Source organism: Leptonychotes weddellii, chromosome 2 (genome assembly GCF_054177405.1).
Source record: "Leptonychotes weddellii isolate Sample4059 chromosome 2, ASM5417740v2, whole genome shotgun sequence".
Lineage (NCBI taxonomy): Eukaryota > Metazoa > Chordata > Mammalia > Carnivora > Phocidae > Leptonychotes > Leptonychotes weddellii.
Window position 1 is genome coordinate 85,022,823 of NC_138370.1, and position 21,566 is coordinate 85,044,388.

The 21,566-nt window shown below is 37.7% G+C and overlaps 1 long non-coding RNA gene across 1 annotated transcript in view; it reads right to left on the bottom strand.

Moving 5' to 3' along the window:
• LOC145720328 (uncharacterized) overlaps positions 1–21,566 on the bottom strand; it is a 40,813-nt gene that overhangs the window by 6,267 nt on the left and 12,980 nt on the right. The window contains exon 2 of the long non-coding RNA XR_014143245.1: positions 12,913–12,985. This is a non-coding gene — a long non-coding RNA (uncharacterized LOC145720328). The remainder of the gene's footprint in view (positions 1–12,912; positions 12,986–21,566) is intronic.

Consider the following 21,566-nt stretch of genomic DNA (forward strand, 5'->3'; position numbering starts at 1 on the left):
AAAACATTGTGGGGAAGAAAAAAACACTTTCAAATGCTTTGTATGCAGTCTTCATAATGCATGAACTTGTTATTACAGTTTAGTTAAATAACACTAGTCCCTCAACAACAAGGTTCAAATTTCAGTAACTATGATGTATTAACCATGAGTCATTGCATAAAGTAAACACTTCACTGCTAGGTTTCAGTCCACAAATCTCTATGTACATAACAGATATGCATTATGACCAGTGTCCCTCATGTCACCTCTTTCAAAGTCTGTTGGTGACAGGTCACTGAGTATCTATCACTCACTTTATGCACAGACAGCAAAACATGAAATTGTGTTGTTTCTTTGTCTCCCGATGACAAACCCCTGTATCATTTTTTAATAATGGATCATCAAAAGAGGAAATTAGCCAACAAAGATTTAAGTATAGCAAGGACATGAAAATTGATGATGCTAGAGTAGAACTGGATGTGAGAAGATTTAAAAGTAGCAGCGCAAAGACAGGGTGAGATCCGGGCCTCCATGAAGTTGTAGTACAAACTGTGTTAGCAAAGTTTGATAAATATAAAAAACAAACCGAAGTTGTTTTAATATCTTCTAAAATGTGCAAAGGACAGGAAGCCACTATGGTTGAAACCATATACAGCCATTATGAGAAGACTAAAGTTTATTCCACTGCCAATAAAGGTGGATTTCTTTGTCTTAGGAGTTGGCACAAATTGGTTAATATTATCTGGTGAAACCATTAACACAGCTCTGGATGCTGCTGAGAAATGTGCACCCAGATTGCAAAGGTTATTAAGATCTCTTTGCATGGTTTCAGTGTGTGGGTCACTTTTATGTTTTCATACTACAGTGAAAAACGAGGACTCCCTGTATAAATGGGTACCAACTTAATGAAAAAGAAAATACTGGACCTATAGATTGATCTTACTTACGATTTTTGATTCAAAAAATCTTAAGTAAATATTGGCAACCAGAAACCAACATTACATTAAAAAATATTTTATCATAACCAATGGGGTTATTCCAGGAATTCAAGCATGGTTCAATATTGGGAAAGCTATTTATATAGTAGTTCTTTTAATTATATATCTAAAAAGAAATGTATATATCCTTCATGGATTCTGAAAAGACACTTGATGAGCTACAACAAGAGTTCTTGATAAAAACACTATAGAAATAGGATAAAATATATTTCTGAGCATAAAAGTCATTTTTATGCTTCATAAAGAAATAGGAGATACAGCCCACTAAAGTCAAGAATAAATCAAGAAAATTCACTATCATCATTCTTACTTAATATTGTTCTTAGTAGCCAATACAATTAGAAAAAGAAGAAAAAAGGGTTGAGTTTGTAATGAAGCAGGGGACGTTATCACCATGTGTAGACACTGTCATCATATACTTGGAAAAGTCCAAGTGAATCAACTGAAAAACCACCCTAAGCAACTAAAGATTTCAGTAAAGCAGGGAAGCACACAGTTAATATGTATTTTCCGCAGTTTTCACGTATACACGCAATAACCAAGTGCAACACACAGTGGAAGAAATTCACAAAAATGACTTTTTTGGGGTCTGTCAGAATGACAAAAATCCCCAAATTCGATCTTTTAAAACCTTCCCTTTTCGAAAATCCACGAGAAAACAGGCGTGCTCCTTCACTGCAGAAGGCAGTATATGCTGCTACGATCTCTATAGAAAGCAATTTACTTACTACGTAATGAAAAAGAGCCAAAGGACAATAAAAATTGCAATGTGGACCAAATGAACAACACTGGCTTCCTCTTCTTCTCATCTTACCTTTATTGGATGGAGGCACTTTTCACCAAGTTTTGAGAAAAAAGGTGTCTTTAGAACTACACTGACCACTGATATCACACGTGGCTCCTGTGGTCGTCCCTAAATAATTATTTAAAAAATAGAATGGATAGAAAGGGAAAAGGACCAGGGCTGTGACTTCAATTTTCTTGTGTTTATAGTAAAAGCTCTAATTTTTTTCATGGGAAGAGCCTTCCATTGATGTGCATATGCAGTTGCCATTAGCCTTTATAGGGGCCAGCCATTTGCCTGTAACGAAGGTGCATCCTTGACGTCAAATTACAGACAGAAAGGTCGTAAGCAAAAGAGAAACCTTGGTATGGAGCTTCTCAAGAAGCACACTGCTGCCTTTGTACTTTTTCTTTCTTTCTTTTATTTTTTTTAAAGGTTTTATTTATTTGAGAGAGAGAGAGAGCCCATGAGAGGGGGGAGGGTCAGAGGGAGAAGCAGACTCCCTGCTGTGCAGGGAGCTTGATGTGGGACTCGATCCTGGAACTCCAGGATCATGATCTGAGCCGAAGGCAGTCGCTTAACCAATTGAGCCACCCATGCGCCCGCCTTTGTACTTTTTCAATCCACGGTAAGAACTTCCATCTACTTTCCCACATTAAAATATCAACTTTTTCAAATTACCGGGAGGAAATGTAAACAGTCGCTATCAGTTTCTCCAACAAACAACTGACAACTTGTGCTCTGGCTTGCTCATCTTAACACATTTTAACATGTCTTTTTCCCAATAAAAGGAGGCTTCTTTTAAGACACAGTTATACTGGGGATGTGAGGAGGTGATCAGTGGGAGGCGACACCCTTGCTGCTCCCGAGTTAGTGGGAAGTTAACCCTGTAATGGCTTGAGGGGACTGAGCCATCTGGTTTCACAGTTCATTACCCTTTCACTGTCAGGAGCAACACATTCTGTAAGGAGTTGCTCTTTGCTTGCTGAGCAGTTTAGAATAGAAACTAACAATGGGATTAAGTTCATTCTGCTTCCCTGCAGGTTTCCATCCTCAGGGTGCCCTCAATTTGAAGAATAGAAACATCGGCTCAGGAGTTGGGGAAATGATAACAGTAGGCAGAACACATGGGTGTAAAGCAATCAGAGTTACATTTGCAAAGAAATAGCCTACTTAGGATGAGGCCAGTAGGCACAACCAAAAACAGAGTCAGTTCCCACTAACACCATCACCGTGGAGAGTTAAAGGACAGGCAGCATTTGTGAAGTGACCAGAGTGGGGAGAAAATCCTTCTTGGGGAATCCGTGAATTTTGGTAAAGGCTAATTTAGTGGTTTTCCCTCCCTCCCTTCCTCCCTCCCTTCTTCCCTCCCTCCTCCCTTCCTTCCTTCCTTCCTTCCTTCCTTCCTTCCTTCCTTCCTTCCTTCCTTCCTTCCTTCCTTCCTTCCTTTCTCTACAGAGAAATATCTTATCAGTTATAGACCCTCCCCATGCTCCTCCCCTCAGCTTGGGAGCTATGGAGAGTATACTATTTACCAAGTGCTTTTAGGCACTGTGCTCAATGTATCCTATACAATTAATTTGCATTTAATACTTTTAAAATTTTATGAAGTTCTACCACTCATATTTTATGAATTGATAAAATCATGTTAAGGGAATTAAGTAACTTGTTCATTGTCAAAAAAAAAAAAGCAAACAGACAGTGCCAAGATTCTGTGTTTGTCGTTACTCAATATTAGGTAGAAGAAAAAACTGAAGAAACGAGTTTAAGGTCTGTGGACAAGTCGTGCAAACTGAGATTGGAAAATGTGGAAAACAAAAGGTGACTTTTGAAGGGTGACTCAATATTACTTCCAAATTCACAAAATCTAGAAGGAAAATGTTTTCTTTATTAAGTTTTTTTAAATTTTATTATGTTAATCACCATACATTACATCATTAGTTTTTGATGTAGTGTTCCACAAGTTTTTAATTTTAATTCCAGTATAGTTAACAGGAAAATGTTAAATACTTTGCTGTACCTTACACATAGGAGAAGAAAAAAGGGCATAACTTACATTTGAAACAATGTTTAGTATTAATGAATGATCTTTGTAATAGGGAGAATTTAAGTTAAGGGTAACAATCCTTAGAAAATTTTAAAAAAATAAACAGTTACATGATTTTGATGGAAGAGATCTGCCCGTAGGGAAGATTTGAAAAGAAATGATCTCTTAATTATTATCTCTATTATCTCTTAAGTAAGAGATGGGAAGAGATGACCAAATGTGAAGATACACCAGTAGAAGAGAAAGAAGGGCCAGATGATCATATGATTTTCTTCTTGTGTTCTGAAACTTGTTTGCAGAGACTTCGGTGGTCAGCAGGTCATCCAGGAGGATTCCCAGCAAGTTTCAGAAAGTGAGAATCTGGTTTGTTAGCATGAGTTTGAATGTGCAAAGAGAGGAACAGTTGCCATAAGCATTTGGTTATCTTTGAATATAGGAAAGAACTAAGATGATAATATGATAAGCTATTATCTATAAGCTGATTTAGAAGCAGGGCCTTGATACAAACTTAAAGTCCTCACCTATGCAAAACAAAATAAAACACCTGCTACAAAACCAATTCATACCCGGAGGAGCTCTCATTCGTTAAAACTACAATAAAAAAAAAAAAATGTGTTCCTACCTTTTCATAGAGATCCATCCGCTAGCAAGGATAAATAAGTTACTATTAGTTGCCTTCTGGTAAAACTTGGGAATTAATGGGATTGTGCTTTCTGTTGGCATGAGACATAAATTCCATTCAGTAAGGATTCAAATGCTAAATTGGAAAATCCCTTGCACCTACGTGTAAACTTTATTCCTGGCAAAACTGTCTTTAGCATCAATGCTAATATATGTAGAATACTTAAAAAAACAAAACAACCAAACTTCATAGGTTTCTATAGAGACTATTCCCCTGGTAGTATACTATTGGGAGATTTTTTTTTTTTTTTAATGGCTTGTGTTATATTGGAAAGAACACTAAGTTTCCAGGAAACCTGGAAAGTCGTCTCTGCTTTGCTGTTCTTTGTCCCATATTTCTTCTTAAGACACTGTTTTATCAATTATGAATTAGAAATAATAATTCCTGTTCTTCCAGCTCTTCATAGGGTTACATGAAACTATTTTGTAAGAGATATTAGATCTAGATTTAGAATACTGGCAATTTTTAATACTGGAGACTCAATTTAAAATTATTCCTAACTTTTAATAAAATTAAAATCTTCACAATTAAATTTGAGTTGTCATAAATTCCACTATAGTCCCAATAACAAAGTCACATGAAATCTCAAACATTTACAAAGAAGAAAACAAGCAGGCTATGATAAGAGAGAAAATTTGAAAACCATATTCAAATATTGCAAGAGAAATTTAATTTAATGATTGTAGTTGGCAATATGTTCGCATTTTGTTCAGGTTAGCTTCCCTATAATGCTGGACTGTGGCAATGTTGCCTTGTATTTTCTGTCCCACAATTTTGTCATTTATTGACCTTTTGGAAAACTCTATGATCGTTTAGATCCCTATGGTTGATCTGTCACTTCTACCTTTCCTTCCATTTCAAACTTCAGTTCCAATACCACCCTTCACGCTATACCAGGCACCAAAGAGTTTCAAAACCCTCCCTAATTTTGATAAGACTGGAAAAGGCATGTGTTGCCTGAAGAAGCTCAGTCAAAATAGGAACTACCAGGATCTTTAAACAGATTCTTTTTTCCGAAGCATGCATGTATCAGGGTGCCAGGTTGACTCAGTCAGTTAAGTGTCAGCCTTCGGCTCAGGTCATGATCCCAGGGTCCTGGGATTGACCCCCCGTGGGGCTCCCTACTCTGCTTCTCTGTCTGACCCCTCCACCCCCCACTCCTGCTTGTGCTCTCTCTTGTGCTCTCCCTCGCATGAGTGCTCTCTTTCTCAAATAAATAAATAAAATCTTGAAAAATGCATGTATCTCCTTTACTATCAAATAGTACATTTCAGTTAGCAATTGACATAGGATTCAAAACATATCCACCCCCCTCAAAGAAGGTTCCTATGACATTTTCAATTTGTAAATTAAAAGGTGAGAGGAAATTTAAATTTCTAGAACCACATAGCCTTGTTTTTAATCTCCCAAATAAGCTTTTTCATATTGGTAAATTTCTCTTTATAATAAATACATTGCCTGCAACTCAGAAGGAAAAGTACTTTAAAGGAAGAGACGTGCATTTTGCTCAGGGCACTTCAGTTGATCTAAACAAAGGCTGGGCTCCAAGCAAATGTAACTTTGGAGATCAGACGATTGCAGCTGCTGGTAAATAAGTAGGTTTTGGGAATTCATACTTGGGGAGGCCTGCTATGGCTGCTCAGGCCCCTTACATTATGTCAGTGGTTTATTGAGCAATCAAAACATTTAGAATTCTCATGGAAATTTGCCTGAAGCAGGCATGAACATACTGAGGTGTAAAGTAATGATTAGTTCATGAGTAGAGGTGTTGCTGTTTTTTGTTTTGTTTTTTTTTTGGTCTGTTTTGGATTACCCTTAATGGGAGCAAAGAACACAAAGGATTTTCTGAACATGTATAGAGTTGTATTTCTCACGGAATATTTGAACTATCTCCTTACATCAGAATCGGGATTGGGCTAGGCAGTGTGATTGGAGCTCTGCGAAATGAACTGCTAAAAGTCCCTCGTTGTCAACTCATGACAAACTTCACACTTAGATTTACTTTCATATGTGACTTCTTTACAGAACGGTGCTGCACTCTGCCCTACCACTCACAGATATACATTCATCGGAAAATTAATAATGAACCCAAATATCTCCTGTGCCCCCAACCCACTCCTATCCTACAGCCCTGAAACCACTACATTAAGAATGCTCTTGTAGATTTACCTTTAATGCCCTGAGCTCATTTGAATATAAGTCCTCTCTGATCAGAGTCCAAATTCAAATCAATATTGTGGGGCCTGGAAAAAGGCGAGACAGGCCCACCCCTACCAAACCTAAATGAACTTGCTGTTTGGTGAAGAGGACAAGGGTAATGTTCATAGACCCTTCATCAGAACATGCAAGTACAGATGGGTGTAAGGTCTTCTAACCTGGATAATAGGGGGACAGTTTTAGTTACAAATGTCTTCTGAAAGGAAAAATTATTAAGTCTTGAAGTATCTTTGAAAATCTATGTCCTAGGAGAAATTTTCACAGAACAGCAGAGGTATATTTGCTTCATAGGGTGTCAGTAAAGTCTTGTGGAAAGGTCATGCTAGCCAGGCAAAGGAAAGCTAAGGCCTGACCAGGCCACATGCAGAATCTCATAAAAAGAAGGTGATTCAGTGGCCATAGGTGATAAATATATTCATTTTGAATCTTTTGGTTTGCAAGTCATAGAAATCCATTCGAATTATTTCTGGCAAAGAGGGGACTTTATTGAAAAGCTGGTTTGCCTTGCCATAGAATGGCAAGAGGTTGCTCAACCTAAGAGGTGACCCAAACCAGGCACTTGACATCCTCCTGACTGTCTCTCTTCTGTTTGTAGATCAGCTTTTCTCAAAGGCTGGCAGTCTTCAAATCACATAAAGCTGCCACTAGAGAGGGATTTCTTCTCTTCCCAGGGAAGGCAGAGATTGGCCTACCCTTGGATAAATCAACTTTGACAAGGAAGGTAGGGTACTATCAATGTGAGCAGTTATTAAAAATTCAAGGTTAAGTGCAGAAAATAGTAGCTTTGAAAATAAAATGGGTGAGATTCCCAGAAAAAGGGACTAATTTTGTGCAGCAAAGAAAGCTGGATGTAGGTACTGCACCCTAGAATGAGAAGAGAAATGATCAGTTGTGCTCAAGCTGAGGATCCTTGGCGAGAGGCATTGAGGACAAGGAAGCAAGAGCAGAAATTAGAATGCTGGAAGAGGGCCGAGGGTAATATTTCCAATGGAGAAGAATCAGGCAGTATCCTGTTCAAGTGACTGTAACAAAAGCTTCAAAAATTACCAGGCCGGGAGGTCAAGAGCAGCAAAGATTGCTCTTTAGAAATGCAGTTAAGGCCAGTGAGTGATTCTGGCTTTGAAATTGAGTGACTCTGCACTCCCCTGAACCCATTACTGGTCTTCAAAGGACCACAACCTCAGGGCTAGTGGGGCCCTCTGTCAGGTCCTAAAAGTACTCGAGACATTACTGCCTCCGCTCATCTGCTTGTGTAAACCATCCCTGGCTGAAGGGGGTTAGAATTTCCGCATCAAATGAAACCTAGGTCACAATTTGTTTTCAACAACTTTAACTGATCGACCAATGCATGATTCTTTTTCTTTGCTCTTATGAACTGGTGAAGTCTGAAGACAAACTAAAAGACAAAGCAAAACAAAATTTCCTGAGAATAATTTCACAAATTTCTTCTCTTCTAATATTGAACCTTATTAACCCTGATTAAAACAAAGCAAAACAAAATAAAGTTTCTGTTTTTTGTTTAGAAAAGGTAGTGAATATATGAGGCTGATAAAAAATTTATCTCTAGGCAAGGGACTTGAGCAGACATTTCTCCAAAGATGATATACAAATTGCCAACAGGCATGTGAAAAGATGCTCAACATCACAACCATGAAGGAAATGCAAATCAAGACCATAATGAGGTATCACTTCACACCCATTAGGATGGCTCCTATTGAAAAAACAGAAACCAAGTGTTATCCAGGATGCAGAGAGATTGGAACCTCTGTGTCAGTGGGAATGTAAAATGCACAGTTACAACAGAAAACAGTATGGTGGTTCCTGAAATAATTAAAAATAGGATTACCATATGATCCAGCAACTCCACTTCTAGATGTGTGTGTGTGTGTGTATTCTGGATATATATCAAAGAATCAAAAGCAGAGTCTTGAAGAGATATCTGCACACCCATGTTCATAGCAGGCACTAGTCACAATAGCCAATAGGTGGAAACAACCCAGGTGTCCATCAGCGGATGAATGGATAAACAAAATGTAGTATATTATTTCATTTAGAATGGAAGGAAATTCTTACATATGCTACAATATGGATTAACCTCATGGACATCATGCTAAGTAAAATAAGCCCATCACAAAAAGATGATTACTGTGTGATTCCACTTATACAAGGTATCTAGAGGAGTCAGATTTATAAACAGAAAGCAGAATGGTGGTTGCAGGAAGCTTGGTGGGGAGCGGAGACTAGGCAAACTGGGAGTTGTTCAATGGGTATAGAGCTTTGATTTTGCAAGACGAACAAGTTCTGGAGATTGGGTACACAACGATGTGAACATACTTAACACTACTGAGCTGTGGTCTTAGAAATAGTTAAGATGGAAAATTTTATGTTATATGATTTTTACCATAATAAATATGCAAATTATGATCAGAATTTGTTGATGTGAAGATATTTGGAATGTTTCTACTATGAGTCGATTTGACACAAGCAGATTTTTTTATTTCTTGTAATTTAAACCCCTTTATATTGCATGATGTTTTCTTCTTAAAATTGCATTTGGGCAATTGCTGCTAACTTTGTAATTATTGCATTGAGCTTTAAAAAATTATAATAAGGGGCGCCTGGGTGGCTCAGTCGTTAAGCATCTGCCTTCGGCTCAGGTCATGATCCCAGTGTCCTGGGATCAAGCCCCGCATCGGGCTCCCTGCTCTGCGGGAAGCCTGCTTCTCCCTCTCCCGTCCCCCTGCTTGTGTTCCCTCTCTCACTCTGTCTCTCTCTGTCAAATAAATAAATAAAATCTAAAAAAAAAAAAAAATTATAATAAGATTTTATAAACACTGCTGGTTTTAAAACTAAATTTTTCCTTCTAATTTGGCTTTTAAGAAATAAAGAATAATGTATTTTAAGCAGTGTTTAAATAAATCATAATTAATTATATTTTAGATACATTGACTAAGCTGGGCCTTATAATTAGAGAGCTAATTATGTTGAAAATGCAATTTCACTATCCCCCTGGGCTCGTGTGGTTATTTCTATGCTCTAATTTTGACATGCAGTGTTTATTTGCCACTAGGCAACACCTGATAAAAATATTTAAGTAATGCAAGGACAGTTATATACCTATGAAGACATGCAAAAATAGTTTTATGTGAGAAAGATGATTATCTGCTTAACATTTTGAATATTTTCTTTGATTTACATATGTCTCATTAATGATAAGTAGGCAACATAGCTCTCATCACAAGTCTAGACTGCTCAAAATACTGGGTTTTTGAAAAAGTGAGGTGATGGTCAAGCCTTCACATATAACCTCTGTACCAAGGCATGAAGAGATATCACCTAGGTGGCAATCATTTTGTAGCTGAGATATTAGAATTCTTAGCTTAATGCAACATAGAATCAAGAGGTGTCAATAGCAAATTCTCACAGAAAGGTGGAATTTAAAACTGGACCTGACACAGAGTAAGTAGGTCTTCCAGGAGGAATTTTGTGCCTCTGATTTTCATTCTGTGACAACAGAAGTCCTTTAACTTTTTTGAATTCCAGTTCCTTCAAGCATTAAGTAGAACTAACAAACACCTGCTCTTTATGCTCTTCTTAGGACGCTAAAACAACAACAACAAAGCAAACAAAACCCTCCCGTGTATCTCCTTAGCAGAACATAAGTTGTTTTAGGAATATTTAAAATTCCTTTTTATTAGGACAGAGGCAATGACCTGCTGTGCAGGGGAGCACTTTCAGTGGAATGGCAAGAATTGTGTCTTTTACAGCACGCTACCAAGATGCTGGTTGTTAAAGAATTACAAGCAAAAATGTCTTCATAACACATGTGTAAACTGAATTTTTGTACATTCGTTTCTGAAAATCAGAACCTCTCATAATTGTGTTTATACATTTTTAATAAAAGTGAGCTTATACCAAGTAAAGCAATGTGGAGAAATAGGATAAATAAAAATGTGAGGAAAGTATATATACTAAAGAGATTAGACACAAAATTAAGATGAGTCAATTCTTTTTGTATTAGACATAGAACCATAGAGGCAAGCAATAATTAAATTTCTGTGGTAGACCTTTCATATATTGAAGCACTGTTGTAACTTCTGGTGCCAAAATGTCCCCTAGCATCTCTCTCTGAAATTATTAATTCCAAACAGACTGATAATTTTGAATGTCATACTTTAGAAAAGCAGAAATATTAGGTCAATAAAATAGCTTCTATATTTTCTAAATCCTTTGGAATTATAACAATTTGATCAAAAGATATAGATCCGAAATACATCTATATATTGGATTACAAAAGTCAATGAGCCACTCATTGTTTAGACTTCTGGTTAAAAAAGCTTACTGGTAATTTTATTAATTTATTCATATTCATTGATTATTTCTGCTCTCTCAACACTGAGAAGGCTAGGAATTACCTATAGATGCAGTTACCATTAGAATATTTGCAAAGCTATGTTCATCTTTATTTATGTTTTCCTATTGGAAGTAATCCAGATCCAAACATGTTAGTGACAAAAACGTCACTTATGTGTATATTTATGAAGTTCTTACTGAAAACAAAATGTGGACAATACATTTCTTTTCTTTTGCCTCTCCTTTAAATCTTTTCTCATTCTCACTCAGTTCTATTTTCTCTATCTCTCAGGCATTTTGTTAGGTACATGGAAGAACAATGGAGTCAAAACTCTTTTCTGGTCACCCTGGGTCCATTCTGCTGTGAAGTTCTCATCAATGATCACAGTGATGAGAAACAAACAGCAGGATGTAGTCAAGGACACAAGAATCTAGTCATGGAGCAAAACCCTACAGATAAATACTTTTGTGTTTGTTCTTTTACCTCCTGGCCAATGGCTTGTCACCAATTCCACATTCTCCATCCTCATCACTGTAATCCTCAGAACTGAGGGAGATCTGATGTCCCTTATGCTCAATTCGTGAAGCTTTATTTTTAAAAATGTCATCAAAGTAGATATATATTCAGATAAAATTTGGCTCTAATATTTTGTGAATTCGCAAAATGTAGAGTCTTCACATTGTGGCAGAACCAGAGTGATTTAAAGATTCGATGACTAATTCACCACAACTTATTGTAGCTGCCAAACGATATCTAGGTCATTTTTTAAGTCACCCTGTTGACTAGAAATATAAGAGGAAAGAGAGTTTTGAATAGTTTTGCTGTAGGGCAAAAAGATTTAGCCTTTGAGGGACAAGTGATATACATCATGCTTAGAAAACATATATCATTTCATTGACATCCATGAAATATATATTTAATTTAACATATATTCATTGAACACCTAGTATATCCATAGCACCATTACACATACTATACATACCATTTGCTAGTTTGCAGTTTATACTTTAGTGTGATATACACACATGGGGATATTAAGTTAACATGATTGCAATGTAACTGTGTACTGATCCTCCCAAGAAAGTATATCAGTACATTCTAAATGAGTGGAATGACAATGACCCATGAGGGAAAGGAAAAGACCATCATGGGCTAGAGTGGTTTCTCTTTAGAAGTGCCAGAGCTTGGAAGGCATGTGGGCCATGGTGTCAACTCACCATCTCACCATGTTTTCTCTTGCTCTCTTTATTCCAGTTGAATGACCTTCTTTCCCCTCTTACCTGTGATTCTTTTTCCTCCCTGCTTCTCTGAGTTAGCTATTATTTCTCTTTCACACCGAGCTCAATCATCACTTCCTCAGGGAATGCTTTCCTTGCTTTCACTCACAATGAGAAACTAATAAGGCAAATGATGGTTATCCTTTGTTTCTGATATCTATTACTGCATAACAAACCACCTCAAGGTTGAGTGGTCTAAAACAACCAAGTGTCATTATCTCTCATGGTTATGTAGGTTTCCAGGGTAGGCATCTCTTGGAGTCTCTCATACCATCTGAAGTTTTGATGGATAGATATCCAAGATGGTTTCTTTGCCCACATGTCTGGAACTTCAGTCCTCCTTGGCCTCTTGGTCTCTCCTTATAATGTTTTATCTTTCAGGGCCTCTCCAGGTAGCTGAGACTAACACAGAAAAATAGTTTCACTTCTTGCAGCAACTGGCTTCTTAGAGGCAAGAAGCAGAAGCTGTCATGCCAGTTAAAGTCTGCCCCCAGAAGAGAAACAATGTCACTTCTGTGATATTCTATTAATCAGAGCAATCCCAGGATTTAAAGGGTGCAAAAATGCACTTTACCTCTCCCATGGATATGTAGAGAAATCACATTACAGGAGAGTGCATACAGCAGGAGTTCTTGTTACAGTCACCTCTGGAAAATATAATATGATACAAATATAAGTATAAATATATTAGCCACATAAATTTTAGAGTGAGGAGTAACATATACAAGCATGCTGCTTAGAAAGGGGAATGATGAAAGATGGCAGGAAGCTCAGGTGAAAATGTGAGGGTGAAGTGGGTTTTGCCATCTGGTTATTACAGAACAGGAAGTCAGAACAGAGAGTCAGGAATGAATTGCAGGAATAAAAGTGTCTTTGAGAAATACCTAAAAATAGGAAGAGGAAACTAGTGATAAAAAACAGGGTTCTTGAGCAATAGCTTTTGGTGGCACTCACAGAAATAGTGAGGGAAGCAGTGTGTCATCAAAAGCCAAGATGAGGGGTGCCTGGGTGGCTCAGTCCGTTGGGTGTCCGACCCTTGATTTTGGTTCAGGTCATGATCTCAGGGTTCTGAGATGGAGCTCTGTGTCAGTCTCCATGCTTGGCGGGGAGTCTGTTTGAGATTCTCCCTCTCGCTTTGCCCCTCCTCCTGCTCTCTCTCTCTCTCTCTCAAATAAATAAATAAATATTAAAAAAAAAAAAAAAGCCAAGGAGAGAATCTATTTCTCTAGCTCCTAATGTGGTTAAGACAGAAGTACAGTCCTGGGCTAGAAGATGGACTGTAGGGATAGCATAGCAAGTACAAATATGTTTCTCATAAAGAGGTTTATGGACTAAAAGCATGCCAATCTAGGATTGAAAGGGAACAGTTAAAGGCTTTAATCATCTGTCTTGGTTTAAAATGTAATGTCATGGATATAGTTTGGATTTTTATAATAAGTCTTCATTTTAGCCCCATAGCACAGATATTTAAGAAATAAATTTTTGAAATGTGGTCATCCCTCCACCCACCCAAAAAATTACCCACTCCCTCTTCTCCTGGGTTGTATCTGTAGCATTTCAAGGAGCTTGCAGTGTCAAGTGATTAAGGATGGCATCTGTTCCTGGTAGCTGCCCTCTCCCTGAGCTGGCATTTTCTGAAGCAGCCTTGTCCTGGCTGGTCTGTGTGTGTTTGCCCATGCAGACTGCTTCTGTGACACCCTCGAATCTTGTCCAGAGGCTGCACGGGTCATGCTGGGACTCAGTTAATGCTTGGGACTCTCTTGGGTGTGCAGAAATCACGCTGTTTTTCTTGTTTATGCTGAGACCACAGAAACTCAATGAGGCTTCATATAATTCTTCACCCCTTCCTGATGACTAGAGAAAAAGGAAACCATCTACTCCTAGTGTAAGGTAATTGTATGAGGCTTACTGGAGATATCTGAATCCAGTCCTACTCTGAGGACGTTCCTTGTCTTCATCTCCACCAAATGAGACAAAGGTTCCTTCTACACTTGTTTCCCACAAAATATCTGGAGTCCTCTGCCCCTCAAGACAGAAGTCCCTCAAGACTTCCTTCAGCAGAGCATGGATATCTCTACCTCAGACCCCACTGTATCTACTCACTCTTACATCTTTTTCTCACTCACTTCTTTCCCCAAACTTTTTGGAGTTATTTTTCATCTTGGGGTTGGGAAAGAAGAGAGAGAAGAGGACAGAAGCAGTGAAATTTCACTTGAGTCATCTAGTACTTTTTTGCCTTGAATTCCCTTGTTGGCTAGATTTTACCCATAAAAATGTAGGCTTTTGATCCTCAGCAGTCTGTTCTTTGAGTCTATGAGTACATTTCTTCCAGCAGTGGATAGATGCAGGCACAGGGTAGCATAAAATATAGCAGATACATGTTGATTAATACTTCAAGATATTATTCCACTATAACACTAAATTACCCAACTTATGGGTTATTCAAATTTTGCTTTGATATAATAAATAAGGCAGGGAAAATATTAGTTTGAATTGTATGAAATTGCTACTAGTCGAGAATTTTAATCAGAAAGGCAGAAAAACATTGCAACACAGAAGCATGGGGTCTAGTGTATTTTTTTCTCAGGGCCTGGCCCATGTATCATCTGCTTCAGAATTAAATGGAGTAGATGTAGTGGGAGGTAATAAAATTATTAAAGTGGTGTTAACTGTACCCTACTTCCAGCTTTCTAGCCAGAAACTCTAGAGGTGAGGTCTGTGATTTTGCATTTATAACCAGCATGCCACATGACTGGTTATTTGGTACATGTACGAACCCCTCTTTGGGAGTTTTTATTTTTTGTATGGTGTTAGTGAATAATCAACCTGAGTTAGCAACAGATAATAGATCTTTTTCAGAGGAAGCCATTTTCTGTTTCCTTGGCTTCAGCCATCGTGAACTTACATCACTTTGTCACATATGCTAACTAAACATTTAATCAATATTTTTATGTCATTGTTTAATGAGCAATTCATTTCACTTGCAGAGAAGAGAAAACTATTCTCACTTAGTTAGGCATATTTTACACCAAAGAAATACACAGCAGAGTCAAGGACAAAGAAGCGCAAAACTATTTCCTTAACCATTGTTTGTTTAAATAAATGGGGATTGTGTCTACAGTTAGCAAAGAAAAAGAATTGGAAAATGTAAGTTGCGTTTATGTAAAATAAAACCAGGATTGAAATTTTTCCTCCTAAAGCTGAAATTACTTATATGACATAAAGTGAAAGATGTAACAATTGATAAAAGGATTTGAGTTCACATGAAATATGCCATCTGATAAATTAGACTTTTAAGAAATGGATTGTTAACCTAACTTTTTATATTAAGATTTTTAAACATAGAAAAATAGCTAATGGAAAATTTCAAACACTTAACTACTAGTTATAAGATGTAAGTTAGGGGTTATATTTACTTGAATTTAATTATGGGGAGAGGGAAAACCAACACATTACCTGGAACAGCAAACCAAGGTGCTACGTAAGTTGGTTACAAATCAGCAAACAAGAAAATGCTGAGGAAATTGTAACTTACAATTAAAATGATGTTGGCAACAGAAAATTGTCATTTTTCATGGGTTGGTTATTTAACCACTACCTTTAATGCAGTATGTGGCTTCAAAAGAAAGAAGTTAACCAAGTTTATGTGTGTCTCTTTAAGAATTTTAGTTCAAGTGCAGTCAATCCTGATTAACTTTAACCCAACTAAGTGGAACCCTTAATTAGCGATATTTTTTTCCCTCAAAAAGCTGAAAAAAAGAGGTAACACACACACACAAATAAGCTTATTTCAAAGTTTTACTTTAAAAATTTCCACCAAAAACTTCCAGAGCATATTTTGTAGTCAATGTCTATTTAGAAAAATTTCCCAATCCACTATTTTCTTTATTATATAAAGATGCTATACACATACCCTAAATATTAATATAGACTCTCAAAAAAAGACTCTGTTTTATTTAATATACTTCCTAAGGCAAAAAAGTAATCTTCATTACAAAACAAAAAAAGATAATTTCAGGAATTCTCTTATTTGTAATTAATGAGAACACTAAATTAATCTAGAATAATCCATTTATTGAGCTTTTTGACTTAGTAAACTTAAACTTTAATAGCTGGGACAATTTATTGGTAACTGTCAGGTAGGCATCAAAGAGAACAATGAAAGATGATCCAGACAGTGGACACTTAAATTGTTTGTCAGCAACCTCACCCTGGGCATGCACGGGAGTGAGGTTTAGAGAGAAGGGGGCAAACAAATTATAGAGATAGGAAAAGGAAAACCCTTGGAGGATTTTTATTATTATTATTATTTTTTTTTAAAGATTTACTTATTTATTTGAGAGAGAGAGAGAGCGCATGAGCAGTGATGGGGGGTGTAGAGGGAGAGAGAATCTCAAGCAGACTTCTGACTGAGCACGGAACCTAATGCGGAGCTCGGTCTCACAACCCTGAGATCATGACCTGAGCCAAAACCAAGACTTGGACACTCAACCAACCGAGCCACCTGGGCACCCCTTGGAGGAGTTATATTATTTAAAGATTTTTTAAATTTATTTATTCATTTGAGACAGAGAGAATGAGAGAGAGAAAGCACATGAGAGGGGGGAGGGTCAGAGGCAGAAGCAGGCTCCCTGCCGAGCAGGGAGCCCGATGCGGGACTCGATCCAGGGACTCCAGGATCACGACCCGAGCCGAAGGCAGTCGCTTAACCAACTGAGCCACCCAGGCGCCCGAGTTATATTATTTAAAAAAAGAAGAAGAAAGCAGAGAAAAAAAGCAACCCTCTTTTTTTTTCTTATTTTAAAAGATTTTATTTATTTATTTGACAGAGAAAGAGAGAAAGAGTTCACAAGCAGGGGGAGAGACAGAGGAAGAGGGAGAAGCAGACTTCCCGCTGAGCGGGAAGCCCCATGTGGGGTTCGATCCCAGGACCCTGGGATCATGACCTGAGCCGAAGGCAGCCGCTTAACCGACTGAGCCACCCAGGCGCCCCAAAAGCAACCCTCTTGATGGTGATCTTCCCTTAGTTACCACATCACTTAAGTAAAATATTTGTAAATTGATGGGAATAATGCCCAAAAGAGGAAAAACGGATGATTCAGGAAAGAACAGGGAGAGGAAAAGGCGCCATGTCTGTGAGTAAGCATAACGTAAAGACTTTTGTTTTAGATAGAATGATTTAACGTTAGAAAATGTAACTTCCTCAAAACAAAGACATATATTTAGGGAACTATTACTTGGAATCCTGATAATATATGTTTGTGTATGTGTTCGTAAAACTGGATAAAACAATCTTAAAATTTACCTGGAGAACAAATACCAAAGATTAGCCAAGAACATTTTGAGAAACAATAACATAGAAAAACATGTTTTCCTAGACTTAGAACATCCAAGAAAGCAAATATAAACGGACCAATATGGTATCTACATGGTAGTAGACAAATGGCTTAGTAAAATATAATAAAAAATCCAGTGTTAGGTCCAAAGATGCATGAGAATTTCATGTGGCAGTTAAATTCACTGGGAAGGAATTTGTTATTCTATAATAAGTGCTTGCAAAAGTAAATTTCCATCTGAATGAAAAGAATATTAGCCTTTACCTTACAATAAAGAGAAATGAACTTCAGAGGAGTTAAAGTGGTAAGGGTAAAATTAACATTTTGTGAGGACATCTAGGAAACCATAAGTACAACCTAGAGATGAGGTTGAATTTAAGCAAGACTAAAAATCCACAGGCTATAAAATAAAAAATAGACAGATCTGATTACATAAAAAGAGCTTAGGATATAGTCAAGAAATGATATGATGGACCATGTATGCCAAGAGGAAGAAGGAAGGGTGGGTGTGGAGGGAGAGAGTAGAGGGATGAAAAAGCTGGAGGACTCAGTTCTCATGCAAGGCTCATGCTGGTCACGGATAAGCAAGTAAAAGTAGAGAAAGGTGTAGTCTGAGTGATTAGTTTGAGCCAGGGATTTGGGGAGTGGAGTAATTAGAGACAATGATAAGATCTAGGTGGGATCAGATCATGTACCTCAAGAAGCTGGGAAGAGTGAAGAATGATGAATGAGAACACTTCAAAACTACCTTACATCAATCTGTTCTTAAGATACATAGAAAGTGCTTACTTGGGCTTGCACAAGCCTTCCCCGCCATCCGCAAATCCAGAGCTGATTAAGGGATGGACCAGCCTGGCAGCTCCCCAGACCTCAATCTATAAAAGTTGCTAAATCATTGTTGGAATACTAATCGTTGCTGGAAATGTAAGAGTGTTAGGATTTCCTCTTCACCGTAGTTGTTCTCAGGGAGATTGACAGGGGAAAGAGGTCCTTCCAGCCTTCTTTCCTCCCAACAGTTATCATCCAGTACCAAGAATCAATAAGCTATTTCCAGAAAGAGTTGAGTCCGTTTAACTGCAGGCCTTCATTTTGCTGACTGGAGTGTCTAAATTTGGAGCCAAGATTTCTCAGAGAAATAGAGGAAGAGTTGATTGTTCCTACAGAACTTTTACTACTTTAAATGTGGAAAATTATGAGTGTGTAGGATCAGTGAATAATTCCATGCCCACCCCCGTCTGCCCAGACCCCTGCCAACCACGTTCCTGGATTTCATCTTCTCTAAGTCATTCTCTACGAAGAATATTTGCACTGAGTTCCTAGTGAAGACAAGAGAAAGCCTAATAATACCATGAGACACAGTTTATCAAGGCTCTAGAGAAGGTGAGAAATCTGGAAATACTTTGGGAGTTATTTCTGCCATCTCTTTAGGGCGGACAAAGGATGTAAATTTACCAAGTACAAATCTTCTTGGACTTACGTCCCAATAAACCCATAATAAGTTGAAAATATCATAAGTTAAAAATGTGTTTAACACATCTAACCCATGGAACATCATAGCTTAGCCTAGCCTATCTTGAACATGCTGAGAACACTTAGATTAGTCCACAGTTGGGCAAAATCATCTAACACAATGCCTGTTTTATAATAAAGTGTTGACTATCTCATGTAATTTATAAAATACTGTATCAAAACTGAAAAACGGAATGGTCATATGGGCACAAATGGTTGTGAGTGTAGAGATTGTTTACCCTCATGATCACCACGGCTGCCCAGCATCATGACAGAGTATCCCACCACATACCATTAGCTCAAGAAAATATCAAACTTCTAAATTTGAAGTATGGATTCTACTGAGTCCGTATCACTTTTGCACTACCATAAAGTTCAAAAGTCGTAAGTTAAACCATTGTAAACCGGGGACTGTCTGTAATGCTTTATCAACAATCTTCAGAGGCAGCCAACTGAACCAGTGCAGGCTGGCGGCAATAGAAACAGGCGTGGGGTTCTGGCAGCAATGGACAGACTGAGGTAGGAGAGAAGCTTCTTTGGTTTTAATCCTCTGTATTCATTTCCTAAGGTGGGAGAGATAGCATCACCTATTAGACTAATGTGAAACACTGTCCTAATTTACTTCCAAGTTTGGGTCTTTCTGACTTAGATTTTTTTTGCTTTTTCTATGTTTGACATTTTTATCTTCTGGATTTTTTTTTTTTTTAATATCAGCCCATCTGTATACGGTTCTTCTCTAATCATCTTATCACATCCTTGTTTAAGCAACAAAATCTACAGCATTATGTTTAGTTGTGTCATGAAAATATATCTATGTTTTCTTTTGAAGCATCTGTGATTATTATGGAGAGATCTGGACGTGGAGTACAAAGACCAGATTTGAAGCTCAATTCCTATGCTTAACATCTGTATGGATGTGGGACATTTTCCTGATTTGTTTTAGACCCCATTTATCACTTAATGAAGGAGTGAACCATTTGAAAATGCCCATGATATAGAAATGCTCCCTAAGCTATTTTTTAAAATTTTCCACTTTAGACAATGAACTTAGAGAAAACTTACTTGCTTTACCCATTTTATGTGATATTAACCACATTGTGTGCAGTAATGACTAGGAGTCTCTAATCCACTAATAGAGTTTGAGAAGACATGACCACATGGGGACAGTTCTCATCAGATACTTTAGGGAGAAGGCAAAATACTTCTTTTGGTGTCTATGTGAGGTATATGATTTTGTTACTCTTATAGGACATATCCAGTTTCCTGGGAAATAAAGCAGTGGCCCTTATTTTTCCAATATGCTTTTTTAATTCATATAACCATGTCAAATGGCATAGTCCTTCAACATCCTCTTGATAGTGGAGAGTAATTCTATATTGAGGTGAACACAATCTCAGGTATAGAAAGGAATGGGGGAATTAGTGAAATCTTGTGTACCTATATTTATTCATTTTCCCTGAATAAAATTATTAAACTAGACAAAGTGTGTGTGTGTGTGCACACGCACGTGTTTTGGGATGTCGATAAAGGAAAGAGAAGAGAAAAAGAAATCATAAGAGTTATTCCTTCTCTTACGAGATTATGTCTAAGAAAAGCACAGAGGAACAAGAACCATTCAGTGTGATGTATCCAAAATGACAAAATAACATCATCCAGACTGCCCGTTTGTGGTGCAGCAGTGAACATTTTATGAGTGATCTAGTTCTTGTGGAATAAGTCAGCACACTCTCCTAGAGAAAACAGATATTGAATGAAGCTTTAAAAAGGGGGATGATGTGGGTTGAGAGAGACAGAGAGAGAAAAGGCTTTCCACACAGGAGCCTTGGAAGACGACTGAGTGTGTGATAACAGGAGCAGATCTGTTTGCAGGAAAAGGGAAGTGATGGGGGGGTGGGGCTGGGGAGTGATGTGATTGGAGAGTTAGAGAAGCTACAGTCCGTGGAGGACCTTTCAAGGTTTTTCTTGACCAAGGGGAGGCAATAAACCTGTGCTTTGTGAAGCTCCTGCCGAGCTCTTCTCAGAGATCACCATCTGGGCACAGCCTTAGGGTAACTATACTGAGTGACGCTCCCCACTTGCCCAATGCAAGTGCTAACAAAGGCTGTTTGGCGTGTCAGACCACACAAGGTAGCGTAAGGAGTGTCAGTATTTTTTTTTCAAAAGGGAGAAACAATTCTGAGAAGCCTGTCACAATCTCCTAATCCAATGGAGTCCCTAAGATATTTTTATTTATTTATTATTTTTTAATTTAAATTTTTTTATTATGTTATGTTAATCACCATACATTACATCATTAGTTTTTGATGGAGTGTTCCATGGTTCATTGTTTGCGTATAACACCCAGTGCTCCATGCAGAACGTGCCCCCTTTAATACCCATCACC